This window comes from Tursiops truncatus, chromosome 14 (assembly GCF_011762595.2).
Source record: "Tursiops truncatus isolate mTurTru1 chromosome 14, mTurTru1.mat.Y, whole genome shotgun sequence".
Taxonomy (NCBI): domain Eukaryota; kingdom Metazoa; phylum Chordata; class Mammalia; order Artiodactyla; family Delphinidae; genus Tursiops; species Tursiops truncatus.
Window position 1 is genome coordinate 12,344,360 of NC_047047.1, and position 11,274 is coordinate 12,355,633.

The following is an 11,274-nucleotide window of genomic DNA, read 5'->3' on the forward strand; positions in this document are numbered from 1 at the left end:
CGCGGGGCAGGCCGACCCAACGGCATTACCACTCGAACTGCTGGGATTGGCTGACGACTGACGGCGCCCGGACTCGAAGACCCCCATTACCCTCGCCGAGCCCAGGGTAACGCTACAGGTAGCGGGTATCTCATTTCTGGTGGACACGGGGGCTACCTATTCGGTCCTGCCTACCTACTCCGGGCCAGTTTCTCCTTCCCAGATCGCGGTCATGGGTATTGATGGCAAACCGTCCTTCCGACTCCAGACCGGCCCCCTCTCATGTTACATCGAGAGGCTCCCTTTCACTCATTCTTTCTTAGTCATACCGTCCTGCCCGGTTCCTCTGCTAGGTCGTGATGTTCTCTTCCAATTAGGGGCCTCTCTCCAACTGGCCAGGCTTGATCCTAAGGCCCCCTCCTCTCAACTCCTGCTCCCCCTCCTCGGTCTGTTAGCAGAACCCCCTCCCTCCTCTCTCCCTCCTCCCATCTCCCCCAACCTGATAGACCCCCAGGCCTGGGATACATCAAAGCCCATAATAGCAACACACCATTCCCCCGTCCTCATCCGCCTAAAGGACCCCTCCAAATTTCCATCAAGGCCCCAATTTCCCATCTCTGAGACTCACCTTAGGGGCCTACAACCTATTATCACCAGACTCCTAAACCAGGGACTCCTTATCCCCACTGACTCTCCCTGCAACACCCCCATCCTGCCTGTCTGCAAGGCCTCTAGGGATTATCGCCTGGTCCAGGACCTGCGACTAATCAATGAGGCCATAATTCCTCTCCACCCAGTAGTACCAAACCCATACACCTTGCTCTCCCATATCCCCCCATCCACAACCCACTTTACGGTTCTGGATCTCAAATATGCCTTTTTCACTATCCCGCTACATCCCAACTCCTATTTCCTCTTCACCTTTACCTGGACGGATCCGGATACTCATACTTCCAGTCAGCTCACCTGGACAGTTCTTCCCCAGGGCTTCCGCGACAGTCCTCACCTCCTCGGTCAGGTGCTGGCACGGGACCTCACTTCCTGCTCCCTTACCCCCAGCACACTCCTTCAATATGTAGATGACCTCCTCCTCTGTAGCCCATCTCTCAGCTTCTCAAGACAACATACTGCAGATCTCCTCAATTACCTTGGCTCTCGCGGTTATCAGGTCTCCCCAGCCAAGGCTCAGTTATCTGTATCTTCTGTAACCTACCTGGGGCTCCACCTTACCCCTACCGCAAAAGGTCTAACAGCCGATTGCACCCGGATTATCTGTGAACTACAGCCTCTGGAAACAGCGGAACAAATTCTCTCCATTTTGGGCCTTATAGGATTTTTCCGACACTGGATCCCTAACTTTGCTCTCCTCACTAAACCCTTATATCTAGCCTCTAAAGAAACCCCTCAAGGACCCCTCACCTCTCCTTCTGCCATTCAACAGGCCTTTCTCACCCTCCGTAAGGGATATACATCACAATCTGATACTTATATTTGAGTGCTACAGGAACTCGGCCCCCACCTAGGTGGAGGATGGAATGATGATGTTGACCTTTTCTGACCCTCATGACTTCAATCAACTAAAGTTTGGACACTGTCATCCTTTGCCCCAGTTCTGTGCTGAATTCTCTCCTGCTCAAGCCCCTTCATGAAGCTTAAAACTTCCCCAGTTTTGCTGTTTGAGGAGACAGTGAAACTGAGCAGGACCCTGTGGGGCTCCTGTGCCCAGGAGCCTTTCTGTTCAGCCTCCTTGACCTTCCCTGAGTCCCAAAGGGCAGGTTCAAACAGTTGCTAATTAGGGAAGGGAGGGGATGCAGAGACAAGGGAGGATGAGCTAAGAAACAATAGTGCAGCCTTGGAGCAGGGTCCTGGTTCCACCTCAAGGGATACACATAGCAATACCTTTGAGCTCTTTACAGAACGAAAACCCCCAACAAATGGAAGGTGGAACCGCTGGATGAAGCATTCTTCAGAGATCAGGAGACCACCTGAGGACCTGCACACACCCTGGTCCTTATCAGCAGCGCCATCCTTGAACCATTGCTATCAAACTCCTCACCAAACTCCCCTGGGTTGGGACACACAGCTTCAAGGGTGGGAGCCCCCTGTGTCCCCCTTCGCCTGGCAAAGCAATAAAATTATTCTTTTCTACTTCACCCAAAACTGTCTCCGAGATTCAATTCAGCGCTGGTGCACAGAGGCCGAGTTTTCGGCATCAACACTGCTTTGGAAAAGACCTCTGGTGTTCTGCTTACTTGATGAAAGTAATAAATCCTTCCTTCTCTCGCTTTTTTTTGTTTTGTTTTTTGCGGTACATAGACCTCTCGCTGTTGTGGCCTCTCCCGTTGTGGAGCACAGGCTCGGGACGCACAGGCTCAGCGGCCGTGGCTCACAGGCCCAGCCGCTCCGCAGCATGTGGTATCTTCCCGGACCAGGACACGAACCTGTGTCCCCTGCATCGGCAGGCGGACTCTCAACCACTGTGCCACCAGGGAAGCCCGCCTTCTCTCGCTTTTTATCTTGGTTGTGTCTTTTGGCTTGACACAGGTAATGACCATATTGAGATATCACTTCACACTTATTAAAACAGCTAAAATAAAAATGGGTGACAATACCAAATGATGGCAAGGATGTGGAGAAAGTGAATCTCTTACATTGCTGGTGGGAATGTAAAATGGTATACCCTCTGGAAAGCAGCTTGGCAAACTTACTTTAGTTAAAAAAACTAAACATGCAACTAAAATATGACCCAGCGATTGCACTCCTGGACATTTAGTTCAAAAAAATGGAAACCCACGATCACACAAAAACCTATGTGTGGCTGTGCATCAAAGCTTTATTTGTAATACTAAAAACTGGAAACTAAACTAAAATACTAAAAACTGGAAACAACTAAAACGTCCTTCAGTGGGTGACTGGTTAAACAAATGTGACACATCGTTTCCATGGAGCTTCACTCATCAATAAAAAAGAATGAACTATTGATACATACGACAACATGGATGGACCTCAGAGCATTACACTGAGTGAAAAAAAGCCAATCTCGAAAGGTCACATACTGTATGATTCCGATTCAATAACATTTTCAAATGACATCATAGAGACGGAGAGCAGATTAACGGTTGCCGAGGTTTAGGAGTGGTGGGAGGGAGAGTTGTGAGTGCGTGTAGTGTAAGTAACTGACAATTATACGACTTTTTTGATTGTAAAATGTACGCGACTGACGTTAAGCTTTCGATTGCTGCGGCATCTACTTCAAAGTCATTCATCTTGAGCAAACACGCTGCTTATTACACAAGCAGTTAAGGAGCCAGGCTGCCCCAACCATGAAGTTCCCCTTTTGGAAAGGCCTGGCTGACCTCAACAACTGACCATTTGAGTGAGCGACCCCGTTTTCCCTTCCCACACTTTAATTCCGAAAAGAGTAAACCTGAGAAACCCTAGGCAACCCATCCTCGAGCCCAGTAAAGGCAGAACCCCAGGTCCGTACTCTCTTTCTCTTTCTCTCTCTCTCTCTCTCTCCCTGTGACCTTACTGTGTGGCCCCAGACATGCCGTGTGCCTTCCAGGACTTGTGGGTAATAAACCTTGTTTTTACAAAGTTCCCTGATGGTTGTTGACAAGGTGTGTCTTGTCATCATAATAAGAACCACAAGGGCCGGTCCAGCCACAACACTGGTTCCAAAAGGGGGAACGTCTGAGGGGGCTTGTCCAGAACATTATAGCCTTGGGATTTCTAGCCCACAGCATCACTACCTGTAGGCTGAGAGGTACACAAAACGGCATGATTTACAGGGGTATTTGTGGTGATGGAACAGTTCTGTCTCTTGATTGCAGTAGTGCTTACGTGAATTTTTACGTGATAAAATAAAAAGTGCACACACATGTACTGTAGCAATATCAATTTCCTGGCTTTGCTACTGTTACTGTAGTTAGGTAAGGTACAAAATGTTTGCAACTTCCTGTGAGTCTATAAGTATTACAACATAAAATGTTAAACAGATATAATATGTAAACTACACTACAATAAAGTTAATTTTTAAGTGATCTTTTAATTGTTTGGCAAAATGCAGTGTAACAGCCTGAATTCATGCTTTGGAGCCAGGAAGAATTGTGCTGTACCCATTATTTTCTTGTTTAATCTCGGAGTAATGTCTTAACCTCTCTGAGTATCCGTTTCATCACGTGTAAAATAGATATAATACTACCCATATTACAAGGTGGTTGTGAGGTGAAGAAATCTATATAGAATGTTTAGTTCACGTTCAGTATTCCACAGATTTTAGTTTTCTTTATCTTTTCCTTTATCCCATTATGAGATTTATTACATAAAAGAATTCAGAAATCATTAAAACATCTGTCAGGTTTCTCTATTTTAGCGGTTAGAAATATAGTCATAGCGTTGGGACTCGCCCAGCCCTTACCTTTCCTTCAGGAATTCTATGCCCAATAAATTCACCCAACCCAGAAATTGTGGTTTACCAGGGATCAATGCTAAGAGTTACCACCAGGTGGCAGACCATCCTCTCTACTGAAAGATCAATTTGGTCACCAGAGGTGATGGTAACTCACTATATTTCTACTATGAAGTCTTGTATTTACTGCTGTGAAGAATTTCTGGAACAGCCCAGTTTCTCCAGATTTTCTGGCCCTGAGATTTTGAATATGATCCAACCCTGTACTCAGTTAAACTTGGTTCAACAGTATATCAAATATTTATCAAACTCATATGACAGATAATGTGCGAAGGGCTGAGGGACCAGAGCCGTAGGCTGTATCGCACTGTTGCTTTCAGATTGTGTGTGTGTGTGTGTGTGTGTTTATTGCAAGGTGGATTTCCATCAAATCCTCCTATATAAATCACACAAGGTATTGCAAAAAGCATTTATTCTACTTTGCACCCAAACTGCTGTGGCCTGGGCCAAGGTAGAAAGAATAAGACCAAGTGGGCAAAAGTGATTCAGTTGGATTTCAAACCAACTACTGTACCTTCTCAAAATATCTGGGGTCGTAAGGTAGACAATCTGTCCCAGTTTTCCCAGGACTTTCCCAGCTTTAGATCTGAAAATCCCACATCCCATGAAAGCCCTCAGTTCCAGGCAAAATGGAACGGGGTAGACAAGTGCGCACAGCCTGTACCTCAGGAATGGATACGCTGCAGTGACTGTGACGGGTTTTCAAGGGAAACAAGGCTCAGGGCTCTGTGGACAATTGCCTCTGTGGCTAGTGTGTTTGATCTCGCAGGGAACCAGAGCTGGAGCAGACAGGCATCCCGTGATGATGACTCACAGCACCTGAGAACGGCAGCACCTGGGGAGGGCGGGCAGCAACCATCCAGCCACCCTCAGGAGAACCTAAGTCTAGTCCGGGTGAATCACGAGGCACTGTCACCAGCGTCATCCCTTCCTCTAACCTCAGTGGGATGCAGTCATTTCCTGTGTCATACTTAGGCTCTGATAGAACAAATACAGATGTTTATAAAGATAAGTCTTCCTTTGTCTACTCTTTGGTTAGCCTGAAGTAACGTTTGTATATGAAATGAAAGATAAATGACCGAATCTTTCTCTTTTTTTATAGGTCACTGTCACTTTCAACATGGTCCTAATTGACAATGCCCCATCCTGATACTTTTACCCTTGTATTTGGTCACCAATATATTTGCATTTCTCCCTCACTCAACTGCAAGCTTCCTGGGGGTAAGAGTGGTATCAATCATCCCCAGAGATTCTAGTTCTCTACCTGACATATAATTGATAGCCAAGACTGTTTGTTGAATGAGTGAATGACTGTATTCTAGTCCAGGATTTTGTCTGTGTTTTTACCTTTATGCTGCTACCTCAGATACCTTCCAAGTGGGACTTCTCTCGTACTTCTCTGACCTTGAATTAGAGACAGAATGGAGCCTTCTTTTTTTTTTTAAAGATCCGTTTTTTAAAAAATTTATTTATTTTACTTATTTATTTTTGGCTGCGTTGGGTCTTCGTTGCTGCATGCGGGCTTTCTCTAGTTGTGGCAAGCGGGGGCTACTCTTCATTGTGGTGCGTGGGCTTCTCATTGCGGTGGCTTCTCTTGTTGCAGAGCACAGGCTCTAGGCCTGCAAGCTTCAGTAGTCGTGGCACGCAGCTCAGTAGTTACGGCTCGCGGGCTCTAGAACACAGGCTCAGTAGTTGTGGCGCACAGGCTTAGTTGCTCCGTGGCATGTGGGATCTTCCTGGACCAGGGATCGAACCCGTGTCCCCTGCATTGGCAGGAGGATTCCTAACCACTGCACCACCAGGGAAGCCCTGGAGCCTTCTTAATAAAACCAAAACCCAGGTTCCAAACTGGATATAGACCAAGAATCTCCATGTGAAGTGCAGGCAGCTGGGCCCTGAGGTTGCACCCTTGTTCAGACTCCTTGGTCTTTTTCCTCGCTTGCCCAGCTGTGAAAAAACTCTTCCTATTAGACCTTCTGAAAGAGCTGTGAGCAAACAATCCCTACTTCAAGAAGGAGTGGGCAATGATATCAATACTTAAGTATGAGGGCTCTTTTTTTTAACTTATGTAAAAAAAAAAAAGCTTGTAGATCTCTACTAGTTAGCAGTTGTTTTTTCCAGTATTTGTGAACCAAATGAAACTCACAATGAAATATCTGCTATAAATTCTTCAGTGATTTTAAATATCTTTGAATTTTATTAAAGATGCCATTTCTACATTTATTGGATTGTCATATATGTGTGTGATACATTGTTTATTCTACCTACAGCCAAAGGCTTGGTGATGGCATGGGTTTTCAGAAGTCTGGCAGTAATTCCTTGGTTCCTAAGGTTGGGATCAACATGTGAAGAAAGAGGAGGTAGCTTGGATCCAAGTTACAGCTTGACCCCAAACTCAAGAGACTCCCCCATTCACATAGGATCCTGGGAAAATAAGGGAGTTTCCCCTTCTTAATCTCTTAATGCTTCCTTCGTTGATACCAGTTATGAGTCTCCCCACCCTTCTAGAAAGATGTTCCTTCAGGATCCCCCAAAGAAACATTTGATACCTCCAGGAGTTCTTAAGGGCTAGATGCCAGTTCAAAGGTCTTTGACTTTGAAAAACAAGAAACAAAAGGTGGGGGACTTTCACATATAGGGGAAGTCCATGTCCTTACAAGGATCCTGGATACCCATCGGGCCTGTCCATGGACGTCCTATGGCTCCGCCACTCGTCTCCTGCATCTGTTTTGACCCCACTTTGCCTGTGTTCCAGATGTTACCCTTGGCTCATTCAGTGTTACTGGTTTGCTATCTCTTATTATAATTTGGATACCTGGTGTCTGGGTCAAGGTGTAAGCTCAAAGAACAGAACTGGCTTATGCAAAAAGGATTTAATTTGGAATATTTTAAAGCCTACAGCATTGTTACAAGGCTTGAAGGCACAGGGTCTAGAAGGTTGGACTTTCAGGAACAGCTCCCAAATCCATGCTGAGGAAATGGACCACCAGAGACTCTGCTGCGTTGGTAGCCTTCCTCGCCCCCCTGCTCTAGAACACTTGCTACCATCCACAGAGCAAGATGGGTGCCTCTTATCTTGTCACCTCTCCCACTTAACTCAGTCCTGAGTTCAAATGTCACCTGAGTACTTAGGATCAGAGGAATGGGAATCAGATTCAGAGCCGTAGATGCAATGGGAAATGTGGTTTTTCGGTTTCTTGTCTCTACCATACAGGAAGGCACCCTAGAAGAGGCTGGAACTGTTGGGGAGGGACACAATTCACAGTACCCCCTGCACCTGGCCACACTTCATCTTGGCTTTTACCCCCATTGGAAATCTGATATCCCACCCAGATTCTCTGGGACCTTGTTTTATTTGTTTGTTTGTTTGTTTATTTATTTGGTTGTGCCGGGTCTTAGTTGCAGCAGGTGGGCTTCTTGCTGTTCGCTGGCTCCTTAGTTGCGGCACGCAGGCTCCTTAGTTGTGGCATGTGAACTATTGGTTGCAGCATGCATGTGGGATCTAGTTCCCTGACCACGGATCGAACCCAGGCCCCCTGCATTGGGAGCACAGAGTCTTATCCACTGAGCCAGCAGGGAAGTCCCTGGGACCTTGTAAATCTAATGTGAGCTATGGACCAACATAATCAGCACCGCCTGTGAGCTTTTAGAAATGCAGACTCTCAGGTCTCACCCCTACTTAATTAGAATCTACATTTTAACAAGGTCCCTAGGTGGTTTGTATGAATATTAGAGCTTGAGAAGGACTGGTCAGACACTGGTTCTCAAATTTGACTTCATGTTGGAATTACGGAGGAAGATTTAAAAACTACCAGTGCCTGGGGTGCGGGAGGGCTGGATTGGGAGTTTGGGATTAGCAGTTGCAAACTATTATATACAGAATGGATAAACAACAGGTCCTACTGGCTAGCACAGGGAACCATATTCAATATCCTGTGATAAATCATAATGGAAAAGAATAGGAAAAAGAATGTGTGTGTATATATATATATGTATGTATAGAATGTGTGTATATATGTGTATACAATGTGTGTATATGTGTATAGAATGTGTATATGTATAGAATGTGTAAATATATGTATACACGTATATAACTGCTGTACGTTACATATGAATGTTGCTAAGAGAGTAAACCCTAAATTCTCATCACAAGGAAAAGGAGGTGTTTTCTACTTCTTTAATTTTGTCTCTGTATGAGATGATGGGTGTTCACTAAACTTACTGCGATCATCATCTCAAAATGTATGTAAGTCAAATCATGATGCTGTATTCCTAAACTTTCACAGTGCTATCTGTGAATTCTCTCTTAATAAAGCTAGAAGAAAGAAAGTGGTGTTCTGGGTTACAGGGTACATACATCAATACAGTGTCTTCTCCAGAAATGTTTGTACAACTGGTATTTCATTCAGAGCTGGACACATCCCACCTGAAAAGACTTGAAGATGAACCACGTAAGTGAACAATGTTGTTCATTTCCCAAAGTGTAGCTACACCGCCCCTCCCCCACCTCCCTGGCATTAACCTCACCGTGGCCTTCTTTAGTCTATAGTGAGACCATGTTAAGTTAGATGATGTAAGATTTAAGTGGTCCCACCCTCCTTAATTCCCTGTATCTACACTGTTAGTAACCAGAATTAGAAAAGTTAACATTTCACAATGGATCTATCATGCCTGAGCTAGTTCACTGTGTAAAATAAACAAGCAATTATCAAAATCAGTTTGGGTGACGTCACCAGGCACTATTTAGTGACAGAGGCCTGGCTTCCAAAAAAGTTCTAACATTGGCATCTCTGAAGAGGAAAGACTGAAAGAAAAACAATGCAAGAAATAAAAAGAGAAAGAAAAGAAAAGGGTACGATTTTAGAATGGGAAGCGAGAAGTGAAATTTAGAGAATATTTAGTAGATTAAATCATAAAACCTCACCCCCAAAAATAGTTTGAATGGGGCTTCCCTGGTGGCGCACTGGCTGAGAGTCCGCCTGCCGATGCAGGGGACACGGGTTCGTGCCCCCGTCCGGGAGGATCCTGCATGCCGCGGAGCGGCTGGCCCCGTGAGCCATGGCCGCTGAGCCTGCGCGTCCGGAGCCTGTGCTCCGCAACCTGTGCTCCGCAACGGGAGAGGCCACAACAGTGAGAGGTCCGCGTACCGCAAAAAAAAAAAAAAAAAAAAAAAAATAGCTTGAATGAATCCGAGGTTAAGAGTCTAGGTAGGTCTAACCGAATCACTATGGCTGAAAATATTCTCTGTCACATTGGGACCCACAGAGCATCACACATGTTCCCTGGCTGTGTATGGCCTATTTTTTCCCATTATACATTGATGTCCCCAAAATCTCCTGTCATGCCCTGATCTCAGTTTTTTGAACATCAAGGCTGTTGGATGGTGTGGTTGTCTTCCTTTATTGTCTGGTAGTGAGAAACTTACTTTCCATTTCCATGTTGTCATTCTATTGAGTTTTTAAATAAATAAACATAAAGCTTTCAGTGTTTGAAGAATGAAGAAACTCTTTGGAAAAGGGGTTTTAATACAAAATTACAACAGATCATGCAAACCAAAGCTGGTTTGATGGGTTGAAGAGAAGGGCTCTGTCTACTTTATACACTACCTCGGCTGTACCTGAGTTAAGAGTTTAGTTGGGGTCTGGCCCCTTGGATGTCAGATGGCAGAGAGGGACAGGCAGCCCGAAAGTCACTGCAAGTGACCCAGGAGCCTGGCAGAGTGAACCCAACTCCACATCACAACTGATTGTGATGGTTCACTTTGTGTGTCAACTCGGCTACGCCATTGTACCCAGGGTTTTTTTGTTTGTTTGTTTTGTCAAACACCAGTCGAGATATCACAGTGAAGGTATATTTTAGATGAAATTAATATTTAAATCAGTAGACTTTGAATAAAGCAGGTTACCCTCCATAATGCGGGTGGGCCTCATTCAATCAGTTGAAGGCCTTAAGAGAAAAGACTGAGGTCTCCAGAGGAAGAAGGAGTTCTGCTTCCAAACTGCCTTTGGACTTGAGACTGCAACATCAAATCTTACCTGGGTCTCCAGCCTGCCATCCTACTCTGAAAATTTCAAACTTAGTCTCCCAAACCACATGAACCAATTCCTTAAAATAACTCTTTCTTGGGCTTCCCTGGTGGCGCAGTGGTTGAGAGTCCGCCTGCCGATGCAGGGGACACGGGTTCGTGCCCCGGTCTGGGAAGATCCCACATGCGGCGGAGCGGCTGGGCCCGTGAGCCATGGCCGCTGAGCCTGCGCGTCCGGAGCCTGTGCTCCGCAACGGGAGAGGCCACAGCAGTGAGAGGCCCACGTACTGCAAAAAAAACAAAACAAAACAGGATGCTAGTGTGTTTAATGCTCTGAGAAGGGGAAAAGGTATAAAAAAGGGGAAAACTATGACCTGGGCACCCTGCAGTTCTCTTAGGAGCAACCCCTCTGAAATGAGCTTCCCTGATGGCCAGAAAGGAGACAAATATGACCAAGAGTCATCTATAAGGTCTCGTGAATGAGGGCAGGCAGCCTGCAGAGCGGGACCATGTGAGTTGGGCGTGGGTCTGAGCATGGTCCCTCTAGCCCTTTTGTTCTCCTAAAAGAGAGGAAAAGGAGCTTAACTAGAACCACAAACTGGCCAAGCCTAGGGAGCTCTGGGACTATACCTGTAAACATCCCAGGAATATTTGCATGGAAGAATCTCCAGAAACCCAAGATTCCTCTTAAGAGGCGCTGTGCATTGAGTTTTTAAAATATTACCATCATGGAACTTTATTTTGAGGTCACTTGCTGTAGGGTTTGAACATGTGAGTTATATTTGCCTGATACTAAATT